Genomic DNA, 13,692 nt, shown 5'->3' on the forward strand with positions numbered 1-13,692 from the left:
ATAGAAACAGTTCATGTGCTGCACGCCTTAGGGTTAGTAACCAAAAAAAAAAAAAAAAAAAAGTCTCTATGTGCTCAGTACGGATGCTGTTAAAAAACTAACTTCCAGTCCACGGTGCCCTGGATTCATCTGTGGGGACTCGGATGGCACAGAGGGCAAGCTAAAGTGGGCATGGGCGGAACAGGCCGTGTCCTACCCTCTGTCGGCCGTTCTGACCTAGGTGGGTCTCGGAATCTCTGTGGAGTCACAGCGGCCTGACCTCCCTCTGCTAGAATGCTGGGTGGTTTCCTCCTCTGGTCTCAGCACAGACAAGGGTGCCTTCAAATTCTTGCTTGCCTGTCTCTGGCGCCGTGGCCCCCTGGTCTTTGGGGCCTGTAGGTCATTGTCACTAGAGGTCACGGTGATGGAGAGAGAAGCAGGAAGCGGGGGTCACTGTGAGAGGAGTCTGAAAGGGTTAGGTCACTCACACAGAACTGGCCAGGGCTGTGCTGGTGACTCCGCAGAGCCCAAAGAGGAACTAGGTTTGCAAAAAAAGATTTACACACAAAGTAAATTATGGGTGAGTTTCTGCTTTTAGAAAAGCAGAAAGACCACACTTTGGACTCTCTGGTTTACTGATACCAGCTGTGTCACACAGAGCACATTCCTGAACATCTCTCATCTTATCGCTACAAATGAGCATCTGCTGAAGTTTGTGAGAGCCAGCCTTGTGTCAAACTCTTCAAAGGAGTCATCTATCGAATGTTTCCAAAAGGTCAACCCTTAGGCTCAAAGCGCACATTTATGAAATGGAGTAAAGACTACTAGTATTGGTTCCAAAGGTCTACTGTGAAGATTCAAATTTTTGTGTTTTTTTTTCTTCTCTTTTGTTGCATCCCTGGAGATTGAACCCGGGACCTTGTATATGCTAGCTAAGTGATCGTCTATGTCTGAGATGACCAAGCAGGTGCTCAAAGGTATTAGCATACTGTCTAACACACACTGGCTATTCTTTTTTTTAAAAGATTTATTTATTTATTATGAATAATCCTGCCTCCATGTCTGTCTGCAGAAGAGGGCACCAGGTCTCATTATAGATGGTTGTGAGCCACCATGTGGTTGCTGGGAATTGAACTCAGGACCTCTGGAAGAGCAGCCGGTGCTCTTAACCTCTGAGCCCTCTCTCCAGCCCATACACTGGCTATTCTTACTGGTCCCATTTCGCAGATGGGAAAACAATCAGGGAGACCACCACCACCAAAAAATGACAACAAAAAAAATTTTTAAATAAGATCTCTAGGTAACCCAGTCTGGCTTTGAACTCTCTTTGTAGAAGAGGATGACCTTGAGCCTCTGATTCTCCTGCCTCACCTCTGAAATGCAGGAATCACAATTATTCACCATTAGGCTGGAATTTTATTTTATTTTATTTTGCTGAGAGTGTTTCCCAGTGTGGTCCAGGATGGCCTGAACTTGCTCTGCAACCCAGGCCAGCATCAAGCTCTCATTAACCCTCTTGGCTCAGCCTCCTAAGTGTCAGCATTACCTGCCACAATGATGTGCTTGGTACCTTCTGACTCTGATCACTTGACACGGGGCACAGTTTTCTAAAAGCATCATCTATAATCCTCTTTCAAAAATTACTTAGTGGTTCATCAGGTTTCTGATTAGATGCAGAGAAGAAAGGAACTAATTTCCAGCAAAATAAATAAATAAAATAAAACTTCCACTTATGAAGGGTTAGGAAAAAAAAAGAACCTCAGTGCCTTCCAAGTGTCCCCATTCCCTGCAGGGGAAAAGACAGAAGTCCCCAGAGCCCAAGCCAGCCAGGCTGCAGTGCAAGGCTGAGTGATTGGCCAGGGGGGCTGGGGATGGCCTCATGGAAAACGCTACCATACATGGGCATGTCTGCCTGTAGCCCAGCCTCCCACAGAAAAGTAATGATAAATCCATAGTGACTACCTTGTACGGAAGAGAGGCTCTATTTCAAATATGATAATAAAAATCCGTGGTGTTTATGAGGCAAACCCACAGGTTTGTCCAGGGAGGCTCAGCACAGGCATGTTTAGAGATCTCAGGACGACCGTGCCCAGGCCTCAGGACTCCCACCACACACACACACCTTCATCCCACTTGGGAGCAGTCTTTAAATTTGTCAACAGTCAGTTTACATCTTCTTCAAGGACTGCTGAGTGTTTGTTTTGCTCGAAGAGCTGGGCCCACCAGAAACATGAGTCCAACACACTTTGGTTTTCAGTAATGAGAAAAGATGCCAGGGTCAAGGTATGAACTTGGCTTCAAGACAAACTGGGAAATGGGCTCTCAGTCCTGACTGGCTGTGTGACCCCAAAGAAATGACTATACCCTCCCTGAGCCTCAGCTGTGCTAGACGCTAAACAGTCTCGCGGTGTCTCTGTGATGAGGCAGATGTAACGGCCAGAACTCAGTTTCTTTTCCGTGCTGCTAAGGTGCCTGGCTTGTGAGCGTGCCATCCACAACAGCACAGAAAGGAAACTGTCCCTGCCACGTGAGACTTTCGGATCTGCGCTGTCAAGCTCTTTTTCCTTAAGCCAAGTCTAAAATAGCATCTTGAAGTAAAACTAAACAAGAGAAAAGCCTCACTGAAGGAAACAGAACTAGGCAGAGCGGTGCACTAAACACAGCTGTCCTTCCCCTCCTTCCCGGAAAGCTCAGCAGCAACTCTCAGCTCTTAGCAGCGGAACCAAAGCGGCCTATTCCTGGCTTTCTAAAAACCTCCCTCTTGTTCTCCGTCTGACAGGCATAGCTTTGAAGGGTGCCTCCTGCACGTGGCAACACCCTCGCATTCTGAGCCTGAGCAGCAGAGCTTTCTCCTGGCTGAGCGCCACCTTCCCACTGAGGAGCCCCCAAGTCCAGTGCCTGCTCACTTGGTACACCTGTGGGTGGCGGCTTCCAATGGCACATCGGTACCCACCCGGGCATCTGGGGCCCTAACATCAACCTGGAGAAGAGTCCTTTAACTTGGAAGGGAACAGAGCTAAGAGAAATGAACCTCAACTTACAGCAGGCAGCCGCGTCTCCCGGGGGCTACCAGCAGCACGCCCACCTCAGCAGATGGAAAACACCCTGCTCACACACAGCCTGTACCCAGGACTATCAAAACTCTCACCCGTGTCTCTGGGTTACGCTGTGCGACGGTCAGCGGGTCACCCATCCTAGGACCTTCTGGTCACAATAACCTGGGGCGGGGGGGGGAGGTCTGCTCCTTGCCCCCCAGTATGGGATGTGAACCCGGGACCCACAGTGCTCTGCCACAGCGCAGCCTCTCACCAGTGTCTAGCTGGCACAGACTGTTTCGTTTGTTTTTAGACTCTGTAGCATGCCTGGAACTGGGTCTAGCCATCAGAACCTTTAAGTGTTTACCCCCAACTCCCCAGATGCTGATGCTCATCGGTAACCTCGGGGATGCTGTTTCTGGGGAGAAAATCATGGCAGGTCTAGGATGGCCCTGCACCTGGCTTCTTCCCACTTCCCAACTTTATACGACATGACAATCGGGGTGTCCGCTCCCAGGAGGATGGATGCCCGAGAGGCGACTCAAGCCCACCACCCCAGACTTGCCTGCTGTGGGACCGGTTCTACTTACAGATCTGCTACTGGGGGTCTAGCGGGAGGACACGGGATGGAGAGCTTGGATCTGGCGCTGGTCCCAGGCTGGGGCGGTCCAAATCTCCCTGTGCGCCTCGGACGCCTGGCTTTATAGAGCCGGCTGTCCCTGAGGGTGAGAAGGGGAGGAGGCCGCCCGGAGGGGTGGGAGGGTCCTCTGCCCTTCGCGGCGCCCCCTGCAGGTGAGGGCCAGAGCCACCGGGAACCACCTGGCAGGGGCGCAGGGGGCTGCGGGTGGGCGGGCGGGCGGGCGCACTGGCCCAAGGCTGCAGCCCTCGCTCCCTCCAGCCTTGGGTCCCTAGAGGAAAGGGATCGAGTACGCAGCAGCGTCTGGGGGAAACTTGAGAATTTCTCCCTTAGGTCCGTTCCAGCTGGATTTTTAACCTCTTCCCGTCCATGCTGAGAACCTGACGCCTCCCTCTCTCCCTCATCCCCTGTCTAAATCTGGTCCGGCGGAGCCGGGCAGAGGGCAGGGAAAGAGGACCTCGTGAACCCCGCAAAGTGCAAGGCAGGACGGCTCGCACCCCCTGGGGCCTGCGGGAGCGTGTGGGAAGGGGACACGTTTTGCTTTTCCCAACTTGTCCTCTGCAGCTGCGTTCACGCTGCAACCGAAGGGAAACGTAATCCCGGGGTGCCTGGGACCCGTAACGGTGGCTTCCCTGAGCCTCGTGCGCATCTGAAAAGTGGGGTGCGGCTGGTGGAGGGTGCATTGTGGCATTTGGAGGAGGTGTGTTAAGGGAATGTGGGGGGCTCCTGACAGCCCACTCTAACTTCGACGATTATTCTCTCTCTCTCTCTCTCTCTCTCTCTCTCTCTCTCTCTCTCTCTCTCTCTCTCTCTCTCTCTCTCTCTCTCTCTCTCTCTCTCTCTCTCTCTCTCTCTCTCTCTCTCTCTCTCTCTCTCTCTCTCTCTCTCTCTCTCTCTCTCTCTCTCTCTCTCTCTCTCTCTCTCTCTCTCTCTCTCTCTCTCTCTCTCTCTCTCTCTCTCTCTCTCCTCGCTCTCTGGTTCTGTCACTCGGGCCATAAAAGGAAGTCGAGGCAGGGCTGGCCTTACTCCAAGCTGGGGACGCCTAGCTCCCTGCGCGCGCGGACCCTCGAGGTCCCAGGCTGGTCCTCCCTCCTGGGCCTGGTCGGACAACCCAAAAAGGGAAGGCGCGATTCTGGCAGCAGGAATTCCCAGCGCGGCATACCAGCAGGGCTCCGGCTCCCCCTGACTAAATATGGTCCAGAGAGAAGCCATCTGTTGAGCCCGCGGGGCGCTGGGGGAACCCCACTGCTCAGGCAGGGACTCCAGGTCCACGTGCACCTGGTGCTGAATGGCCCTGGCTAAACCTACCCCAACCCCGCAGTGCTCAGTGGCCCCATTTTGCAGCCTAGAAGACTGAGTCCCCTGAGGGTCCTGGGCACGCTCAGGACCTTTTAATTCACTCGGGGAGCAATCCCGGGAGCTGGTTGCAGGGCCAAGGGAGACCTCTGGGTAGAGTTGTCTGTGAGTCTGCTGAGCCTCTCAATAACAGCGGGGAACATGGGCAACCAACTGTACTTGCTCTGCCTCAGTTTCCCTGTCTGTAAAAAGGGGAGAATGTCAGCCAGCTCCTTCTTAATTTTCATAAGCAGTCATTGAAGCGGTGTGAAATTAACCCACTGCACCTCTGTGGGCCCTGGGAAGCCCGGGGAAGTTGCTGTGGGATACAGAGGGCCACACAGCCCCCATTGGCTCTGCATGCAGTGATCGTGTCTCAGCCCCTCCAGACCCCTGCCCATACCAGTTTTTACCTGAGACCTTGAAAACATCTGGATCCTGGTCCTCCCTGTCCCCACCCCCATCCTCCTGTCCCATGGGGCAGCAAAGGACTCAGAGCAGAGCCAAGGACAGCAACTTGGCTGGCCCTCTGCGGAGGTGGGGGAGGAGCCCTCGGGATGACGGACGAGACTGCTTCCCCAGCAAGCAGCACGTAAAAGGAATGGAAACCGTCCCTGAGCTCCGGAAGAATGGAAGGGGGAAGCCCGCTCTGGAACCAGCTCAATGCTGGCCACCCCGATGGTAGCAAGGGAGGAAGGGAGGGAGGGGGGAGGGAGGGAGGAAGGGAGGAGGGAGGGAGGAAGGAAGAAGGAAGGAAGGAAGGGAGGGGGAGGGAGGAGGGAGGAAGGAAGAAGGAAGGAAGGAAGGGAGGAAGGGGGAGGAATGGAGGGAGGGAGGAAGGAAGGAAGAAGGGAGGGAGGGAGGGAGGAGGAAGAAGGAAGGAAGGAAGGAAGGGAGGAAGGAAGGAAGGAAGGAAGGAAGGGAGGAAGGAAGGAAGGAAGGACTCTGCAGCAGGCCCCAACAGTGTCATTTCCAAGGGGCACAGCTGATACTTTCTTAAAGGACCGTGCCAGTTTCGAAATGAAAATGATTCCATCATTAAGGAGAGACTTGGCCAATAACTTGACTCTATGGGTGAAGCACCTGCTGCCCAAGCCTGACCACTTGAGTTCCATCCTCAGGACCCACCTGGCCGGAGGACAGAGCCAACTGACTGGGACACAGCACTCTCTGACTTTCCGGGGCACAACCCCTCAGCCCCAGTCAATCAATAAGCGCAATTAAAAGGTGTTTAAAGATGCAGACTGTGCTGTGTGTGCACGTGTGTGTGCACGTGTGTCAGTCACAGGCATCAGCTCTCAGGGGCCATCCAACATAAAGTCTATGTAGATCAGGTTGGCCTAGAACACTCTATGTAGACCAGGCTGGCGGCGAACTCACAGACATCGCCCTGCCTTACAGGGCTGGGACTCAATGTGTGCACTAACACACTCACATCACTTCTGTCTTTACTTTGTTTTTGAGATAGTCTCCCACATGGACCCCACTTGGCTTGGCTACTTGGGTGAAGTGTGCTGGGTCCCTCTACATGAGGACTAGAGATGGAATTCAGGTCCTCATTTGTGTCACTGTCTCTGCCAAGAAGGTAGAGTTTTTACTGTCTACTCTACCCAGAATGATGCCACGAAGTCGGTCCCCCAGTACCTGCTGCTGAAGATGTAGATTTGAGAAAGGTGAAGTCTTCTGGACAGCGTAGGAAGGTTAATAGAAGATCTGGCATTAGCCTGGCTGGCTGAGAAAGTCCTTTCCCGGGAGGGTGGTGTGGTGGCTGTGTTACGTGTGCAAACATGTTCTTGTGTGTGCAGGCTGGAAGTCAACACTGGTGTTTTCCCCAGTTGCTTCTCCACTTGATTTTTTGAGACAGCGTCTCTCGTTGAGTCCGGAACTTGTTGACTTTGCTAACCCAGACACCCAGCAAGCCCAGGGATTCTCTTCTCTCTGCCTCCACAGGGCTGGTGTGCACTGCCATACCCAGCTTCGAATATGGGTCCTGGAGATCAGATTCCCATGCTTGAATGGTAAGGACGTTATAGACCGAGCAATCTCTCTAGCTCCGTTTGTATCTTTCCCCCAGGGGTGGAGTTTGAACCCTGAGTCTTGCCCACACCACTGAGACCCAAGCCTGATTTCAGCTCTGCTAAGCACTAACCAAGACCCTCTGGGGTTATCCGAGTCCTTATGTGCCATTGTCTCAGGAAAAGCAAACACCAGGCTCTCTGACTTCTCCACCTTGCTGGGTTGTTAATGACAGCGCTAGCCTTGTGTAAACTATCCAGGCCCTCCTGGCATGCCTGAGCAGTGCCCAGGGACAGTATGTTCATTTAACAGTCACTCAGTAAACAGCTGTCTACTGTGAGAAGTTGGGAGACCTGAAGTCCTTGGGAGGATCCTGCTCTAGGAGTAACAGCAGAGGCTTCTGTTTTGTTTCTTGCGGTTGAAAAGATCGCTTATTTCAAGAAGAGAAAAAAGTCACTTTACACAAGGCTCCTTTGCCTGGGTGATGTCAAATTAATTGTATGTTTTTCTGTGAGGGTCAGTTTAATGGGCGTTTCCATGAACTCACAGGACAAGATGGTAGAGGGGAAGTTTCTCTCTGGAGTCTTTTTTTTATAGAGAGGGCCTTATTGTGATGCCCTGGCTGGTTTGGAACTCACTATGTAGACCATGCTGGCCTCGAACTCACAGAGATGCACTTGCCTCTGCCTCATGAGTGCTGGGATTAACTATTTTTTAAGCAAATAGTTTTAAATAGCTAGTGGCTTCTAAAAGCCTCTAGCTTTAGGAAAAATCAAAGATTATATCCAAGCATGGCTGACTCCTGTCTGCTTCAAGATTTAAGTATTTAGAAGTATATCAGCTGGGCTGAGTAAGAATGTTCACTGCGCAAGACTCTTAGGATCCGAGTTTGAGTCTCCAACACTCATATAAAAAGCTGAGCATGGCCACACAGACCTGTAACACCCGTGCCGTGAGATGGAGACACAGACCTGTAACACCCGTGCCGTGAGATGGAGACAGGGGCTTGTTGGCTGTCTCTAGATAAAGACCGCACCTGCTGTGATGCTCCCTCTAACTCGTGTGCAGTCCTGGTCTTCCTGTAACCGGAGGTGACGTCTCGACTGGGAAGATTCACGATTCTCGGTAGTTTCAGTACTTTTATAAAACTAAACATATTCTGTGTGGTGGTTTGAATAAGAATACCCCCATAGGCTTGGTCCCCAGATGGCAGAACTGGGAAGGTTTAGGAGCTGTGGCCTTGGTGGAGAAGGGTGTCACTGGGGTAGGCTTTGAGGTTTCTGCAGCCCAGGCCATTCTCAATCACTACTCTTTGTCTCATGCTTTAGATCAATATGTAAGCTCTCAGCTCCTGCTTCAGCGCCTACCTGCGTGTGACCATGCCCTCCACCGTGATGGTTATGGATTCTAGACCTCTGGAACTGTAAGCTCCCAATACATTTTTTTTAAATATTTTACTTATTTATTGAGTATACAGTCTTCTGCCTGGATGCCAGAAGTGGGCACCAGATTTCATTATGGATGGTTGTGAGCAACCATGTGGTTGCTGGGAATTGAACTCAGGACCTCTGGAAGAACAGTCAGTGCTCTTAACCACTGAGCCAACTCTCCAGCCCCCAATACATTCTTTCTTATATGCAGTATCGTAGTAATGGCATTTTGTCACAGCAATGGAAAAGTAACTAAGACACTCATCAGCAAATTCTTGGGAACTTACCCAAAGGAGATGAGCTAAGCTCCACACAGTCCTGCGAGTGGGCGTTTCATTACTGTGTTTTTGAGACAGGGTCTCACCAAGGAGCCCACGCCTTTAAAACTGATCCTCATGCCTCGGGGTCAGCAGCGAGCACCTGGAGGCAGCCGGGCCATTTTCTAGTAGGTGACAGGTAACTAATGAAGAGGCAGTGTTCTGCACCAGAAAGACCTAACATGCCAGGGGGACACGGGAGAAACTTCACAGCACATTGCCAACACTAGAAGGCACAAATGGCTCGAGCCATGTGGTGTCTGGGGGAAGGCAGGGGCAGGCGTCAGGGCACAGTGACTGCACAGCCATGTATGCTTTGTCAGGTGACAGAACACGCTCTTCCTGTCAGAATTGCGGCTCCAGTACAGACTCAGACGGTGGAGAAGACGGGGCCTGCGGAGGGGAGGGGGCACTCAGTGCTTCCCAGTTCATCTAGCCAGACGCTTGAAAGTTACCAAACAAAGCACGTGATGTGCTTGTGTGTGAAAGCACATGTATGTGTATGGACTAATTGGTCGTCACTGTGCCCACTTCTTCATGTAGATGCTGAGTATCTGGGGACCTGAACTCAGGTCCTCACTCACATAGCAAGCACTTTCCCTGAAGTTTGGTCTCACTGTATTTGAAGTGTTCCCTGCAGACGACAGTCCTCACATGACAGTTGCCACAAACATGGAATGCCAAGTGTCTGGGAAGCAGTCTTCCAGATGCCTTTAAAGTCACATTCTCAACTGTCAGTACTGTTGACACTTGGCTTTTTGCTAACGGAACTATTGAGTTTACATAATCAGCCAGGCATGCAAGTATTCTTGCACATAATTATAAAGCTATCTGTTTATTCTATGCAAACATATATGCTAGGCTTAAATTTATGATCTCCAGAGATCAGCCCTGGGCTTGATAGGCATTTTTGTTTGCCCAAGTTCTGAATAATCAAGTCTCCTATCGCTGTCTACGTCTATTCCCATCCAATTTTTGCATGAATTCAAGTTTTTCCATAAACCTCTCTTGTAAGTGAGCTATCGCAACTGTTTCTGAGGGTAGCCTTGTAGCGAGAGATCTACAACGCAGCCGTGGCGCTGACCATGCCCAAATGGTGCGAACGTGAGGTGGGGATATAGGCTAGGTAGGGCGGGCTCGCACTCTCGCTTGCTGCTGACCGGGTCACCGAAACAGCTTGGGAGGCTCCTTGGAGCTGGAACCTGTGGCAGCCTCTTGTTTAAGTGTAATCTCTCCCAATAAACCTCATTTAACCTGTACTGAGCCTGGTGAATCTCAGTTCCCAAGTGACATTCTGGTGTCAGGAGTAGGATAATTTGCCCCCGTGGGCAAAATCACCAGAACCACACACGTATGGGGAGTAACTGTAGCTTACGCTAGCTCCTATCCCATCGCCCGGCCACTGCCACGCACCAGCCCTGAAAACCGCCAGTGCAGCGATTGCGTCCGGGCGCTGCCACCCCATCGCGCGCGCGTGCACCAGCTGTGCACGGGCAGAGTCACTTAGCCCTGTGGGACAGGCTGTGGCTAGTGGAGAGGAGAGTGGATGATCTGCCCTTTGGGCATCTGCACTACACAGCCTGCTGGGTCTTCTGAGTTTGTGTCTCCTTCAACACGCCTGCTTTTCCTTTCTTGGGAGTTTCAAATGTGCCAGCTCAGCCCGGCATGGTAGTGCACGCCTTTAGTCCCAGCGCTCTGGGAGGCAGAGGCACATCTAAGAGCTCTGGGCCAGCCTAGTTTACACTGTGACATCCTGTCTTGAAAACAAATGTTCCAGCCTGCAAACCTTTTTAAGAAGCTGGTGGCGCACGCGTTTAATCTCAGTACTCAGGAGGCAGAGGCAGAGGAATCTCTGAGATTGAGGCCAGCCTGATCTACATAGTAAGTTCCAGGACAGGGTCCAAAGCTACAGAGAAACCTTGTCTCAAAAACAAACAAGCAAACACAAACAAAACAAAAAACAAAAAAGCCACAGCTGATAGTGTTCATAAACCTCACATGAAGAGACAGCAACAGTAGAATGTCTTCAATCCTTTCTTTTGTTTGTTTTAGAGATCCTTAGGGTTTCTTTTATTTTCAGCTATGTGTATTATGGGAATGAGCATGCTCAGAGGTCAGAAGAGGGCATCAGATCCTCTGAAGGAACAAAAGGTGCTAACCACTGATCCATCTCTAGCCCCTTGATTCTTTTTTGGACACAGGGTCTGGCTACACAGCCAGGGATGGCCTAGAACTACCAATACTCCTGCCTGGGCCGCCCAAGTACCTGGCTGGATTACAGGTAACCACAACTACCTGGCTCTTCCTCAGCTTTTAAGAGTTTAAAACCCTGGGCTGGAGAGATGGCTCAGAGGTTAAGAGCACTGACTGCTCTTCCAGAGGTTCTGAGTTCAAGTCCCAGCAACCACATGGTGGCTCACAACCATCTACAGGGGGATCTCTTTGGCATAAAGTCAACAGATACTCAAATACATTTTTTTAAAAAGGGAATACAAAATCCTCCTTTATTTAGATAATTAAAAAAACAAAAATTGTAACACATGCTTTAAATACAGATGGAAAACATAGATGTTTTCCTTTTTTTTTTTCAAACATCAGGTCCCCCACCCCCACCCTGGCTGCAACACTGAGGGGTGGCAGATGTCAAGTTTAACCACGTGCCGTGCCGCCTTCAGTCTCCAGCTGCCCACGCGCCTGCTCCCATCATCTTGCTCCAGGGTCCTCGCTGGGTGACAAGATGGTGACATGACAGCCTCTGCACAGCTCGTGCAGGACTCGTGTGACAATTCTAGGCACAGACTGATAGAGCCAGACACAGGAACGCACAGGACTCGTGTGACAATTCTAGGCATAGACGGATAGAACCAGACACTCATGTGACAATTCTAGGCTAGGCATAGACAGGTTAGAATCAGAAACAGAAACGCACAGGACTCCTGTAACAATTCTAGGCATAGACAGGTTAGAATCAGACACAGGAATGCATAGGACTGCATATGACAATTCTGTTTATCTTCCATCTTGATAATTTCACATGAATATCCAAAATTATAAGCACCAACATTTTGCCTTAGTCTGGCCCTACATGACTGCAATTCCTGAGGTAGCACAGCACCCAAAGCTGACACCTCTGGATATTAACCAAGTCCTCTGGGAGAATCTGATATTTATATTTGCACAGGGAACATAATGGAATTCGTAACTACAGTCAGTACAGATTTAGAAATGAAATGGTGGCCTAAGTGAGTCTGCAGTGCTAGGCTGAGAGAGATACACTCTGAACCCAGATTGTGATGAGCACTCCAAGTCCAGAGACCTGCACCTGCTCCCAATGCGGAGAGACCAGTCCACATTTTCTAAGAGCAAAGATGACAGACACTGCTAAGACGAGAAACAGTGTTTGCATACAAACAGGAAAACCAGATATCCAGAGGCCAGAGTGATGACACTTGAAGACCACGTCCAAAAAGGGGAAAGAAGCTATAAAACACAAAACAAAAACTTCCAATAAAGAATATACTCAGGGGCCTGGTATTGTGAGAGGTGTTGTAGAGGCAGGGGGATTTCTGTTGAGTTTGAGAATGGCCAGAGCTACAGAGATAACAGGGAGGAGAGAAAGGGAGGAGAGAGAGGGTGGAGACAGAGAGAGAGAGAGAGAGAGAGAGAGAGAGAGAGAGAGAGAGAGAGAGAGAGAGAGAGAGAGAGAGAGCGAGCAAGGAAGGGAGAGAGTACTGAGGTTGGAAAGACAGCTCAGGTAAGACTGGCTGCTGCTCACAACAGCCTGTGCTTCAAGCTCCAGGGGATCCAGCACCGCTGCACCTACACACATGCATGCACACACATGTACACACATGCATGCCTACACACATGAACACCTATGCACACACATGTACACACACACCTAAAATAAGTATGTTTAAAAGGAATATCAGAAATCTTATAGATATCAAAAATAACACAACAGGAAAACATTTACTTCTGTAAATCTTCTAATGAGTTAACCAATTTAGGAATAACTTTGAGGATGATCATCAGATTGCAGACACTACCAATTAAAACAAATTATTTCCAAAGTCAGATAATGTTCAGCTTCTCCTCAAGAGGAAGCAACAGAGAGAATGACTGCAGGAAGCCCGAGGAGCACATGCAGTTTTGGTCATGGCTGCTTTGTTAGGGTTAAGAGCCAGAACTCTGTAACAATAAAGGAACTTCCTGGATAATCTCCACAGCCGCAAAGCCTCGGCCTGTAAACAGCAGAAGGGTTACAGCCTAAGCTATGACCGTGACCCCCACCATACTACCCACAGTAACATGCGCACACCCATAAACAAGGGTTTCAGAAACCCCGCCTGTTCTACACCAGATGCTGTTCAATTAGGCTGCCCCAAGAACAACAGCCACTGTCTGACGTGACAATAAATGCTCAAGACGACAAAACAATTGTTAAATATTGGATCTGTGTTGTCCATACTGAACCAATGACAAGTCCTATTGAAAGCATCCTCTAAATCTCTAACGTGATGCTGGCAGGACTCAGCCTATGGAAGGGACAGTGCCCATAAGCACATAGTCTACACTGAAGCATTAACAAAGAGTTAACCGGGGCTGGAGAGAGGGCTCAGAGATGAAGAGCACCAGCTGCTCTTGCAGAGGACCTGGAACCAGTTTCCGGCACCCACAAGGTGGGTGGCTCCCAACTGCCTGTAACTCCAGTTCCAGGAGACCTGACACCCTCTTGTGGCCTCTGTGGGTACTGTATGCACAGGGTGCACAGACATACAAGCAGGAAAACCTCATGTACATAAAAATAACATCCTAAAAAGAGAAAAACTGAATTTGTAAGAAATCATTGGAGGATTCATGCAAACAAGGAAAACCTCCAGGCTAACCCTGAAATAATTACTATTACCTGGGAAAACCAAAACTGCAGAATGGCGCTTCAA

At 50.3% G+C, this 13,692-nt stretch overlaps 1 protein-coding gene across 4 annotated transcripts in view; it reads right to left on the reverse strand.

Annotated features, from left to right (window-relative positions):
* The window catches only part of Myh11 (myosin heavy chain 11), a 96,366-nt gene extending 92,606 nt beyond the window's left edge, over window positions 1-3,760 (reverse strand). For 2 of the 4 annotated variants that reach the window (XM_040733612.1, XM_040733611.1), the window contains exon 1: window positions 3,605-3,759. The gene's annotated coding sequence lies outside the window, so the exon portion shown is untranslated. Of the gene's footprint in view, window positions 1-3,604 lie in introns of all 4 variants that reach the window. The other 2 variants (XM_040733614.1, XM_040733613.1) reach the window with 1 other exon arrangement.
* Between the last annotated feature and the right edge of the window lie 9,932 nt (window positions 3,761-13,692).

This window comes from Mesocricetus auratus, unplaced genomic scaffold (genome assembly GCF_017639785.1).
Source record: "Mesocricetus auratus isolate SY011 unplaced genomic scaffold, BCM_Maur_2.0 Super-Scaffold_100031, whole genome shotgun sequence".
NCBI lineage: Eukaryota > Metazoa > Chordata > Mammalia > Rodentia > Cricetidae > Mesocricetus > Mesocricetus auratus.